Here is an 11,874-nt window from a genome sequence, read left to right as displayed (position 1 = left end):
AAATCTGGCCACAGTTTTAAGAAACAAACAAACAAACTTATTTTATCATATGAGCTAGTAAAGTAGAGAAAGGTCTTAGCACAGGCATCACCAAACTCGGCCCTCCAGATGTTTTGGGACTACAACTCCCATCTTCCCTAGCTAACAGGACCAGTGGTCAGGGATGATGGGAATCGTAGTCCCAAAACATCTGGAGCTCCGAGTTTGGGAGTGCCTGTCTTAGAACAATAGTTGAGCTTGTTGAATTGTTTCTTTAAATGTAAAGGTTCATCATTGTTTCACCCGATGTGTATATATTTAAGGGGCCAGAGCAAAATAACGATATCCAGCTTTACAGCTGTGAAACATAGCAGGTGCTGCTGAATTGCATTGATTAAGCTGTGTCAGGAATTGGGTGTAGTATATAAGGAGCAGCACCTAGCTCTGCCATTACCCTGGGGGATGGGTTGGTGGTTGGGTCTGGTTTGTTTGTAGATGTATTTAGTGTAAAAGGAGTTTTTGTTTTTCTTATTAAAACCTTGTTTAAGTTATTTTTGAGCCCCTTTTTAATGCATGGTCTCCCCAGCAAGCTCTCTGCAGCGTTACTATACTGCAAAAAGCCAACAGAGCTTTGTGGATAGAATAACTTAGGTTCGCCCTCAGCATCTCTAGTTAAAGATCTCTACTTGCGATCAGGGAGACAAACTGCAAGTCAATGTAGACTGACAATACCCAGCAAGAGGAGCCAATTTGCCTGTCTGAGTATAGAGCAGATTCATAAGTGGCAAATTCCCTAGCCATAATTTATTATTTAAAAATTATCTGTAAATGGACTTTTGTGCTTTTTATCTTATTTTTATTTTTTTAAATACACAAAGGAATTTGGGGTGAGTGGGTGGGTGTTCTATCAGATGTAGCTTTAAAAACGTCATTGTAAAGGAAGACTAAGAAATGTGTGCATCTAATGGCATGCTAACCTTACAGAAAAAAACCATCTAAATGCAAATTACCTTACAACTGTTGTACTATTATAAAATGCTAAAAAAAACCCCACCAAAGATGACAATATGGGATTTTAAAACGCTGCTTTGAAAGATATGTGAAGATGTGATCATATACAATGTGAGTAGCATTTAGAACAGTTCTACATCACAATCCATTGCAGAGTCAAGGCACACCTAATAAACTCGCTTATCGGTGCCTAACTTTGCACAGGATTGGGCTGTTAAAATTACATTTAGGATTTCAAAAGGCTTTTAATTCTACTGCTTCTAGAGGTAAATAAGAGCCACAAATCTAATACAAACCTTTGTTTAGCTTACAAGCAAGATATATGCAGAGTCAAATATAACTTTTTGCTTTATTATGTGAAGTTATCACATGAAGCTGATTATGCTGGGGTAGGAAATTCGATCTGAATAGTGGGTTGTATCCCTCCCTCCCCCCAGCCCCTATGGGCCATTTTGACAGATGAGCAGGGCTACCCATCACCTTGGGTTGTTGTTGTTGTTGTTTAGTCGTTCAGTCGTGTCCGACTCTTCGTGACCCCATGGACCAGAGCATGCCAGGCACTCCTGTCTTCCACTGCCACCCGCAGTTTGGTCAGATTCATGTTTGTAGCTTCAAGAACACTGTCTAACCATCTCGTCCTCTGTCGTCCCCTTCTCCTTGTGCCCTCCATCTTTCCCAACATCAGGGTCTTTTCCAGGGAGTCTTCTCTTCTCATGAGGTGGCCAAAGTATTGGAGCCTCAGCTTCACAATCTGTCCTTCCAGTGAGCACTCAGGGCTGATTTCCTTAAGAATGGATCACCTTGGGTAGCATATGTCAAATTGCAATCTTTTGCCCTAATGTTCATCACTTTATGCTTGTTTATGTTGAATTGCATTTGCCATTTTACTGCCCATTCACTCAGTTCGGAGAGGTCCTTTTTTGTTTTAAAGACCCTGAACAGCTTCATATCATCAGCAAACATGGACCCTTCACTGCTTACTAAGTCTAGAGTATCTGAAGAAGTGTGTATGAAAGCTCATACCTTGAAAGCTTATACTTAGTTGGTCTTTAAGGTGCTACTGGAACACCTTTCAATATTTTTTAAAAAAATCTTTCATCATTGTTATTAAGTCTAGACAGTTTATGAACTAGTTAAAAAGCACAGGTAGGTCCCAATACTGATCCTTGGTTCCACTTTCCACACCTCTCCATCCGGAAAACAGTCCACTTATTCCTACTCTCTGCTTCCTGTCACTTAGCCAGTTCCTGATCCACACAAGGACCTCACCTCTTCTTTCATACCTGCTACACTTACTCAGGAATCTTTGGAGAGGTATGTTGTCAAAAGCTTTTTGAAAATGCACTGTTGTCAATCAGATCATTTCTATGCTTGTTCACACTCTCAAACAATTCTAATAGGTTAGTGAGACAGGACTTACAGTACTCTTGCAGAAGTCATGATGGTCCCACTTCAGGAAGAATTGTTCTACCTGCTTCTGTATGCAGGGATAACTTTCTGACACCTGTTCAGCTGTGGAACGGATGATCTCAGAAGGTGGTGGACTCCTTCATTGGTGGTTTTAAAGCAGAAGTTGGATGCCCATCTGCCAGGGATTCTTTAGCTGTGATTCTTGCATTACAAAGGGTTAACCTGGATGACCTTCAGGCTCCCTTCCAAATCTACAATTCTATAGTTAATTCTGTTTTAACAATATTTTCCCACAGCTTTCCAGTCCCAATTCTCAGGGAATTCTACCCTCCATTGAGAAAACAGTCCGTTTAGTCCTGTTTTCTGATATTTAACCAGTTACTGAGGTTCACCAGTTAACCAGGACCTTGCCTCTTATTTCATGACTGCTAAGCATACCAAATCTAAAACCTCAGTATCTTGCAGAAGGAATCTAATTTCTGCTACTGCATTTGGCCCCCAAGTGCTCCCACTGTGCTGTTACCCCAGACAGCTGAATTGCATTTGCTCTTCCTGCTTTAAAAAATCACTGCAATATGTGTAAAACACAACTATGCTCCCTGATTACATATCAAAACAGTATCATTTGCCATTCTGGATTTTCATTTTCACCCAGTGATCATAATCTATCCTGGTAGTTCCGTGTTTTATTCAGATCCGTATGGAAAACAACAATCAGAATAATTTTAGTATTTGAAAGACCTTCATGAATGTTAGTGACATCATGCTTGATCTTTCTAATGAAACCACCACTTAGCTGTCTCATGAAAGAATTTTATTCCAAACAAGAAACTGTTACTGCTGAAGGGAGGATTCTTCCAAACCAGAAACTAACAATAGAAGGCAGCAAGTGGTCCCAGATTGTGTCTTAGCTTTTGTGCCAGGTAATTAAAGCTCTTTAAGGAGTCTTTTCCAGCTGAGAACTGTAGAGAACTAGATATCCTTCTGATTCATTAAATTAAGAAAGGGGCTTCAAATAATGGCCTTTAAAATGTCAGAAGGCAACTTAGCATAACACTCGACTGGCACAACGTCATGCACTGAAGTTTTTCTTTGAAGTAGTTTGATGGAATACATATTTCTTTTGTTTCCTGCAATCACAACAACAGCACATTGTGTACCGTGCAGTTACAATTCTTGGAAAAGAGAAATATGAGTGTGCCTAAATCATTCTGCCATTGTGCAGTGGTTGAATACCTGCTTTGCAAACAGAAATCCCAGGTTTATTATGTGTTGAGCATCACCAATAGTTAAAATATTGTGCAGCATGACTGGGAGAAACACATCCCTGACACCCTACAAAGCTGCTTCCAAAAGCGGTAGGCCATTATGAGCTGTGCGGACCTATGGTATAAGTCAGTATAAGAACACTTCACATGGCTTATTTTAAAGCACTGTTGTAAGGATTTCTGCAATAAAGTATGTGAAGCATCTTGAGGACGTTGTTATTGTTACTTCCAATTTCTATCCCAACAGAGCTCAGGGGAGCAAACACACCATGAAGTTAAAACAAAATCATAGAATTGTAGAGTTGGAATGGCCTACGAGGGTCATCTAGTGCAAGCCCCCTGCAATGCAGGAGTCTTTTTGCCCAACATGGGGCTTGAACCCGAGACCCTGAACTTCCCATTGGTGCCCGTCTTGCTGTAGAAGGAAGTCGGAAGGAGGGTTTAGAGTAGGCAACTGCCCTCCTTGCAGAGAGCTGTGTATTTGTGCTCACAACATGAAGCTGTAATAAAAACGACTATAAATCTATCAACTGCTTGTTAATTCTTACCTGTGAAGTTACTGAAGTGAGGGGAGGACTCTCCGAGCTTGGCAGCAACTTGCATTGCACCAGTAGAATACCTTCAACGATTGTCTATCCTGATTGGCAGCAGTTCTCCAGCATCCCAGGCAGAAGTTCCTTCACATCACCAGTCACCTATTTCTCTTAACTCAGGGATGGGGAAGCTGTGGCCCTGCAGATGTTGAGAGTCCAACATCTGGAAAGCTGCAGGTTCTCTATCCCTGATTGAACTAGAGATGCCAAAGACCAAACCTGGGTCATACCACAAGGAAAGCGTAGGCTTTACCACTGAGCTGCTGTCAAAAAACAATCCTACCCTGCTGTTATAGTTCGAACTGTAAAAATATAAGCCTCCCAAGATCTGACACGAGCAGCTCAGTTTCCTTATATAGATGGGTCTGGTGTGGAAGCTGCCCTTTAGAGACTTGAACCAATGATCAGCTGTGAACTTAGCAATGCCCCAATTGTTCCACTTCCCACATTTACAGATCAGCATTGCTAGGGAATTGGATGGCTCAGTCCCAACCAAGACACCTGCCCTTTAGAACATCATAAATTACACAATTAGATCGGGGTGGGGTGGGAGGGAAGCAGAGAGGAAGAAACTAATTGGTAGCGTTTGCGGGATTTGTTGTAGCACACATCAAAGATGTACAATTGTTAGTTAAAATTGCTTCCATCTGCTCATTCTGGCTCTAAATATAAATTTGGTATTTCAACAAAATAATGCGATAATATGCTTTCCTTTTTTCCTTTTTTCTTTTAGCAGTGGTGGGGGAGAGTGGATGGAATAATTGCACGGAAGCAGATACTGTGATTCTTGCAGTCCTATCAGTACCTAAGCAAAAGCCCATTTGAATCAATGGAACTTTTCCTGTTTCAAGATCTATAGGTAGAAATGGGGGGTGGGGGTGGGGAGTGCTTAAGATAATAAGCTGTGTAGACATTGCTGCCTTAAAACACTGCTAGAATTTTCTCAATTTGGATCAAAGCTTGTTCGGGAGGAAACACATCAAAATGAGGTATTTCCAGAGGTGTAGCCGGGGCAGGGGGTGCTGCTGGGGTAATTGCCCCAGGCACATTTGGAGGGGGGGGCGTTCATGCTGCCCTCCCCGAACAAGCCCTGTGCTGCTTTGCAAGGCTTTGCAAGGCTGGGATCAGGTCAGAAAAAGTTGCACAAATGGTGTTTTGCGATGCTAAGTTATTTCAAGCAAGAAATCCTAAAACGCAGCTATCGTGGAAGGGCGCTGCTCTTATGAATATTGCAGTGGTTCCTGGTGTGTGGTGGTCGATTATAACCACTGATCATTTTTCCCGTTGGGGAACTTCCATGCTTTGAATATGTTCCTGCTGAGATTTTGCATAATAGCCATGGCAAATTAAAGCCATCCACTTTCAAATTCAGCTCACTCACAGATCGTGGTCTCTCACACTTTCATGGGTAGGAAAATACATCTGAGCCAATGAAATACTCATCCCCAGAGGATTTCGTTTTTCCAGGACGCCATCTCTGAATAAAACACTTCATTAGCAAATGTGCTCTCTTCCACTGCCATCATCTGATCAGGGATTTTGAGCAAATGTCACAGCTGAAAGCAGAATCAGCTACTGATGAAGAGGTAGCAGATGGGCCCAAGGCCTATATTGGGTGGGAAATAAGAAAGAAAGAAAGAAAGAAAGAAAGAAAGAAAGAAATATGTAGGCCTTGAGACTTATGCTGTTATTGAAAAATATAAGTGAATAAAAGATACGTGTGTGTGTTTGTGTGTGTAAGGTAAAGGTAAAGGGACCCCTGACCATTAGGTCCAGTCGTGGCTGACTCTGGGGTTGCGGTGCTCATCTCACTTTGCTGGCCGAGGGAGCCAGTGTACATCTTCCGGGTCATGTGGCCAGCATGACTAAGCCACTTCTGGCGAACCAGAGCAGCGCACGGAAACGCCGTTTACCTTCCTGCCGGAACGGTACCTATTTATCTACTTGCACTTTGACGTGCTTTCGAACTGCTAGGTTGGCAGGAGCAGGGACCGAGCAATGGGAGCTCACCGCGTCGCGGGGATTCGAACCGCCAACCTTCTGATCGGCAAGTCCTAGGCTCTGTGGTTTAACCCACAGCGCTACCCGCATCCCTTGTTTGTGTGTGTAGGAATAAATAAATACTTTACATCTGCAAGAAGGAACCTTTTCTTCTGGAAGAAGATCCCGGCAGTAGTTCATGACAAGACTGTACCGTATTCTGAAATGAGCACATTGCTGAAATCAACTCATTGTGCAATTCATCAGCTAAACTCCACGAATTTCCACTTTTCTGCCACAAATGTTCATTTCCCGCAGACACTTTTTTGGAACATGTCCAGCTGCTTTAGAGTTAAAATATGAATTTTACCACATTTTTTTTAAAGGCAGGAGATCCCTCACCCCAGCCTCATTACCATATCAAAGGCCTCTGCAGAATATGGAACAGCAGAAGTCCTAATGGGAAGAAGACTAGAGGCTTCATAGCAATTTCATCTTCGTGAAGTAGCCCTTCTGAATGGGATGCATGAAGTTCAGTATTATGGAGGGTGGTGGGCTGAAAAGGTTTATAGCTCCGCAGGCTCATCTGTTAAATTACTCAGCAGAAAACCCCGTCAGCTTTAAAGATGAAGCTGGAAAGGGGGAAAGATATATGACTTGAATAAAAAGTTAAATTGTATGTGTATTTGGAAAGGGCGAGGAAATAAATGCAGTAAGGTTTTCTACTTTGGGGATGCTGGTCAGCATATCCCAATAAAATAGCTTTAACAAGGACACAAAGGCAGTCTCACTTCTGACTTTCAGGTGCCTCCCTCAAGTCACTGAGGAATGTTTATATTGCTTTTAATGATGGGATTTTGCTTTGTGTTGTTGTTGTACACCACCCATCTTGATATACTTTAATAAACAGATAAAATCAACTACAGCTTTTTATGGCTTTGCCATACTCCTCCTGTGACACACCCAAGCCATACCATCTTAGAGATCAACATTAAAGAGCCATCAGGCTGTGAACGTGGCCTCTGGCTTCTAGCAAATGCTAGCAGGCACCTACCTTGTCCTTTAGTAGGGCAGCCACTTAGAAAGAAGAAATGCATCACTTAAAAAGAGGACAGAGATCTGCATAACACTTGCCATACAAATGCCATAAAATTTGCACATGCTGTTTTATATGCAAATCTAGACATAATAATGGTAAACAGGACTATAATTCATCTCCCTGCAGTGGGGAACCTGTCTGCTGTCCAGGTGGGCCATTGTTAATGGCCAATTTAAAGACCACTGTTATGTTTCTCTATCTTTAAGCTGGACTTGGACCAGACAGCCCTTCGAATAGAGGACTGCCCTCTGACAGTGCTCCAAATGCTGTAGAGGATTGTCTGCTGTAACGTAGGACACATGGCCACTTTGTCATTCAGGAATTGCTGGAAACCACAAGAGGGGAGAGTAGTCTTGTGCTTGAATCCTGCTTGCTGGTTTCCCACAGTATCTGCTTGGGCACTGGGAGAACAAGTTGCTGGTCTAGATGGGCCATTGGCATGATTCAGCAGACTCTTCTTAGAAATTGACTCCCCTGTAGGAGAAAGGCTAGCTAGGAGCTAGGCATAAATAATAATTTATTTATGCCTCGCCCATCATGCCGGGCCTCCCTAGCCACTCTGGGCGGCTTCCAACAAAATATTAAAACACAGTAATGCATCAAATGTTAAAAGCTTCCCTAAATAGGGCTGCCTTCAGATGACTTCTAAAAGTTTGGTAGTTGTTGTTCTTTTTGAGATCTGGTGGGACGATGTTCCACAGGGCGAGTGCCACTACTGAGAAGGCCCTCTGCCTGGTTCCCTGTAACTTGGCTTCTCGCAGTGAGAGAACCGCCAGAAGGCCCTCGGCGCTAGACCTCAGTGTCCAGGTAGAAAGATGGGGGTGGAGACGCTCCATCAGATATACTGGGCCGAGGCCGTTTAGGGCTTTAAAGGTCAGCACCAACACTTTGAATTGTGCTTGGAAACATACTGGGAGCCAATGTAGGTCTTTCAAGACCAGTGTTATGTGGTCTTGGCGGCCGCTCCCAGTCACCAGTCTAGCTGCCGCATTATGGAGATTCTTGAAGTTACAGGAAAATCCCCCCTGTCTGAGAGGTCATGGTTAGAGCTGTTGTAGGTGCAGATCTGACGGCTGTCAGTCAGGTCATGTTGCGCCTTCACAGCTCCCCCTTCTCAAGCACTTTTCTGATCCCCAATTCCTCCTCTCTCCACAGACAGACAAACAGACAGACGGCTGTGCTTTCCGAAGTCTGCAGTACAAACGCTGCTACACTATGGACCTGAGTGAGTCAGGGATGTGTGGCATTTTAAAAGCACTCATGCATACATCAGGACTGACTTACCACATTTCAGAGAAAGTGAAGTAATGCATATTGCATATTCCCTGCAAGACTATTCATTCCATAATCTAAACATTAGCTGATCGCACTGCTGGAATAGGGCAAAGCCTAGATCTAAAAACAAATAATAAAACCTCACTGCACTCATTGTGGTCCCTACGTCACTACTGGATAAAAACACAGGTTTAATAAACGGAGCATATATGTCATTACTATACTGTTTATGCAAGATAATGCCACATCATTTCTAAGCATTCACTTAAACTACAAAGCTTATTCCAGATCACTTTGCAGTTGTTCACACCAAGATGACTTCATTCTGGGACAGGGAAATGACAATGCCAGGGGGGTAGGGGCCCCCACATCTTTATATTTATCCTTTTTTTGTATGCTCTCTATTAAAATTCAGCTAAGCAAAAATTGCATCTGAAGTGATTGCTTAGCAGTGCTTCCAAGAGTTTAGCCTCAAGATTGGAATTATGTAGAACTTTACCATCAGATTACAGAAGTAGATATTTTTACAGAAACCACTGACATGCTTTTTGTTAGCTCTGTTCTCAGCAGATGGCAGGGAAACTGGTGTAGTGCCACATGGTTGTAGATTGCTTAAGTATTAACGTGCCAGATTTTACCGTGGACTGAATTTTATGAATCGGTTCGACTGTAGCATTCAGTATCAGGGCCCCTCCTTGCTTTCCTTTCACAAACAGAGGTATGTTTGCATTTAGGTAACTTTAGACTCTGGACCAAAGGATTTTACTTTGTTTTTTTTATAAGATTGTGGATTATTTCAATTACTTCCCAAGGTGGTAAGCCAGACCTGCTGTGCTTATGCTTCGTCCTGTTCAAACTGCAGTTTACTTCCCAGCTCCCCAAAATGAAGTATCACAGTTGCAGCTACACACACACACACACACACACACGGCTTTCATTTCCTTTGCTGGTTGGAAATGGCAGCACAGTGGGTTGGGCCCTCTGATGCTTCCCCAAGGAAGCCACTTTCTGGAAGGCCAAGTCCCTGTTGGTCGGGTGTTGCAGCCAGTTCTGCAACCCCAAACTCTCAGCAGCTTTTCACAGCAGCGAGCACTGCCATATTTCAGTAACAGAGGTGTTTGGTTTCTTGACGCAGCCTCGTTTGGCTTTGTACAGCTGAGTGACATCTCAGTTCTGCTGAATATCAATGAGAAGCGATGCATGTGGGAAATCATGGTGTTTGTAACAGAAATGAAAATGCTCGCATTCTGTTTACCTTCTACTCAAAGTCTGGAGGTCCTGGTAGAATATTCACCATGTGGCCTCTCCTGAATACATTTGCTTTGGGTGCTTTCATGCACAACCAGTCTTACGGGATTTTGAAACAAGCAAGAACGTAATTGTTAAACACAAGAACAGCACGCGTGGAGCACGATGACAAAGCAGCAAGCAGCAGTGTGCAGTCAGAAGGTGACAGTCAGGCCACCGCAAACACCTGCCAGGAAGAGGGTCACCTTTGCCAAGTGTCCCAGAACCTACAGGAAGGGGCATGGATCTAGGGACCTAGTTATATAACCATCTGGTGCTTGAGTGAGAAGTGCTGAAAAGGTTGCAAGCAGTGAAATTCCAGTCTGTGTGAGACGTGCTCATGTCTATCTGCAGCTACGCTTAGGATTTTGCTTTCATTGCACTGGAAAGCAAGCAGTGGCAGCTGATCCACTGGGACAAATAGGGCCAGCCCCTACCAGCCTGTCTTTTCACTTACGTACAAGAAGTCCAGGGGGTGGGGGTGGGGGTGGGGGTGGCACTGCCTGTTGGCTTCCTACTCTTTAGTCTCTTGGCTTATCCACACTTACCCTTGCTCTATGCTTTCCAGGCACAAGTCTGGACTTTCCAGGTCTGTGTCTGAGCAGGCTTATTTTTCCTGTCCCAGGCTTCCCACCCTCTTCCTGTCCTAGTACTTTCCCCAGGAAAACCTGCATTTTACCAGTGAATCAGAGCAAATGGCACTCTGCACAAAACCTGATTGCCATTTGCTCCAATTCAGCAGAAAACACTGCTCAGTCACAGGCCTGGAAAGCCCTGACCTGTCCGTAGCAATGTGGAGCAGAGGTTAAGTGTGGATGAGCCCTCCATGTTGTCCTTGTAGAACTCAATGGGTAGGAGAATGAGGGCATAGGTTGGCTCTTCCTGTCCCTGGTTCCACCTCCATCTGCTGTGGACTTTTCTAATTTCCACCCTACTGGTTCCAAGGCCATACAGTCACCCTTGAAAGTTAAGTGTTCTTTGAACAGCAGTGTTTACTGACACATGCATATACACAGAAAGCAAAATCCTTAAACCCTCACTAAAGCTTACACATCATTGGTATCCCCCTTTTGTGAAGTTATCTTGGGTGGGTATCAGTCTCAGCCCACACAGCTGAAACAGTGGTGGGAAACATGAATGTTTATTCATATGTAGTGGTCTTGTGAATGGTGCAATGATTTTGGACTAGGGTGTACTCTAGGACACAGTGTTGTTGCTATCAGTGGCACTCTTGAGAATATGTGCAATGGGAGGTATTCCTGGATGGCATGGATAAACTACAATATGAATTTGGAATTCAGTTTTGGAATTGAATCGGCTTTGTTCACCCTGATGGGTGACCTTTATTGTGAGAGACACAGGAGAAGTGTAACCTGCTACTTCTGCTTGATTGCTGTGGCTTTTGATACCATGGTATCATCCTAGAGTGGCTCCATGGGATGAGTACTGGAAGCAATGGATTAGGCTGGTTCCATTCTTACCTGCAGGGCCATGTTCAGAGAGTAACACAAGATGAGTGCTCCTCAGCCTCTTGGCATTTGTGCTACAGGGTTCCACTGGATAATGTCCTCTCCCTAATGCTATTTAACATGTATATGGAACGATGGTTTTTCCTGAAGCCACCATTGCACACAAAGATGATTGAAAAATATGAGACAGTGGGCAGAAAGCTACAATCTTTTAATTGCAGCAGCTACTCATGATTCTGTCTCACAGCAAGAAAGTTTGATGGGTTTGATCCATATCTCCAGGCACTGCCCGTTGCCTTTTCTTGCATCTTATTTCTATCCAGCATCTTTTTTATCTGAAATAATCCTTAATCTTTTGTTGTTGTTAGAAAAGTATTTTCAGTTCATAACAAGTCAACAGAAGTAGCAAATTTCGTCAACATGTTGTTTACTTATTATTACAGGGTATAAGAAAGATGTGAAAGAACGCAAAACCCAAATTTGGACTTTCCTACTGCTGGTGG

Source organism: Podarcis tiliguerta, assembly GCF_965153285.1.
Source record: "Podarcis tiliguerta genome assembly, chromosome: 4".
NCBI lineage: Eukaryota > Metazoa > Chordata > Lepidosauria > Squamata > Lacertidae > Podarcis > Podarcis tiliguerta.
The sequence above is the reverse complement of the archived record's forward strand: the minus strand, read 5'-3'. Positions refer to the sequence as shown.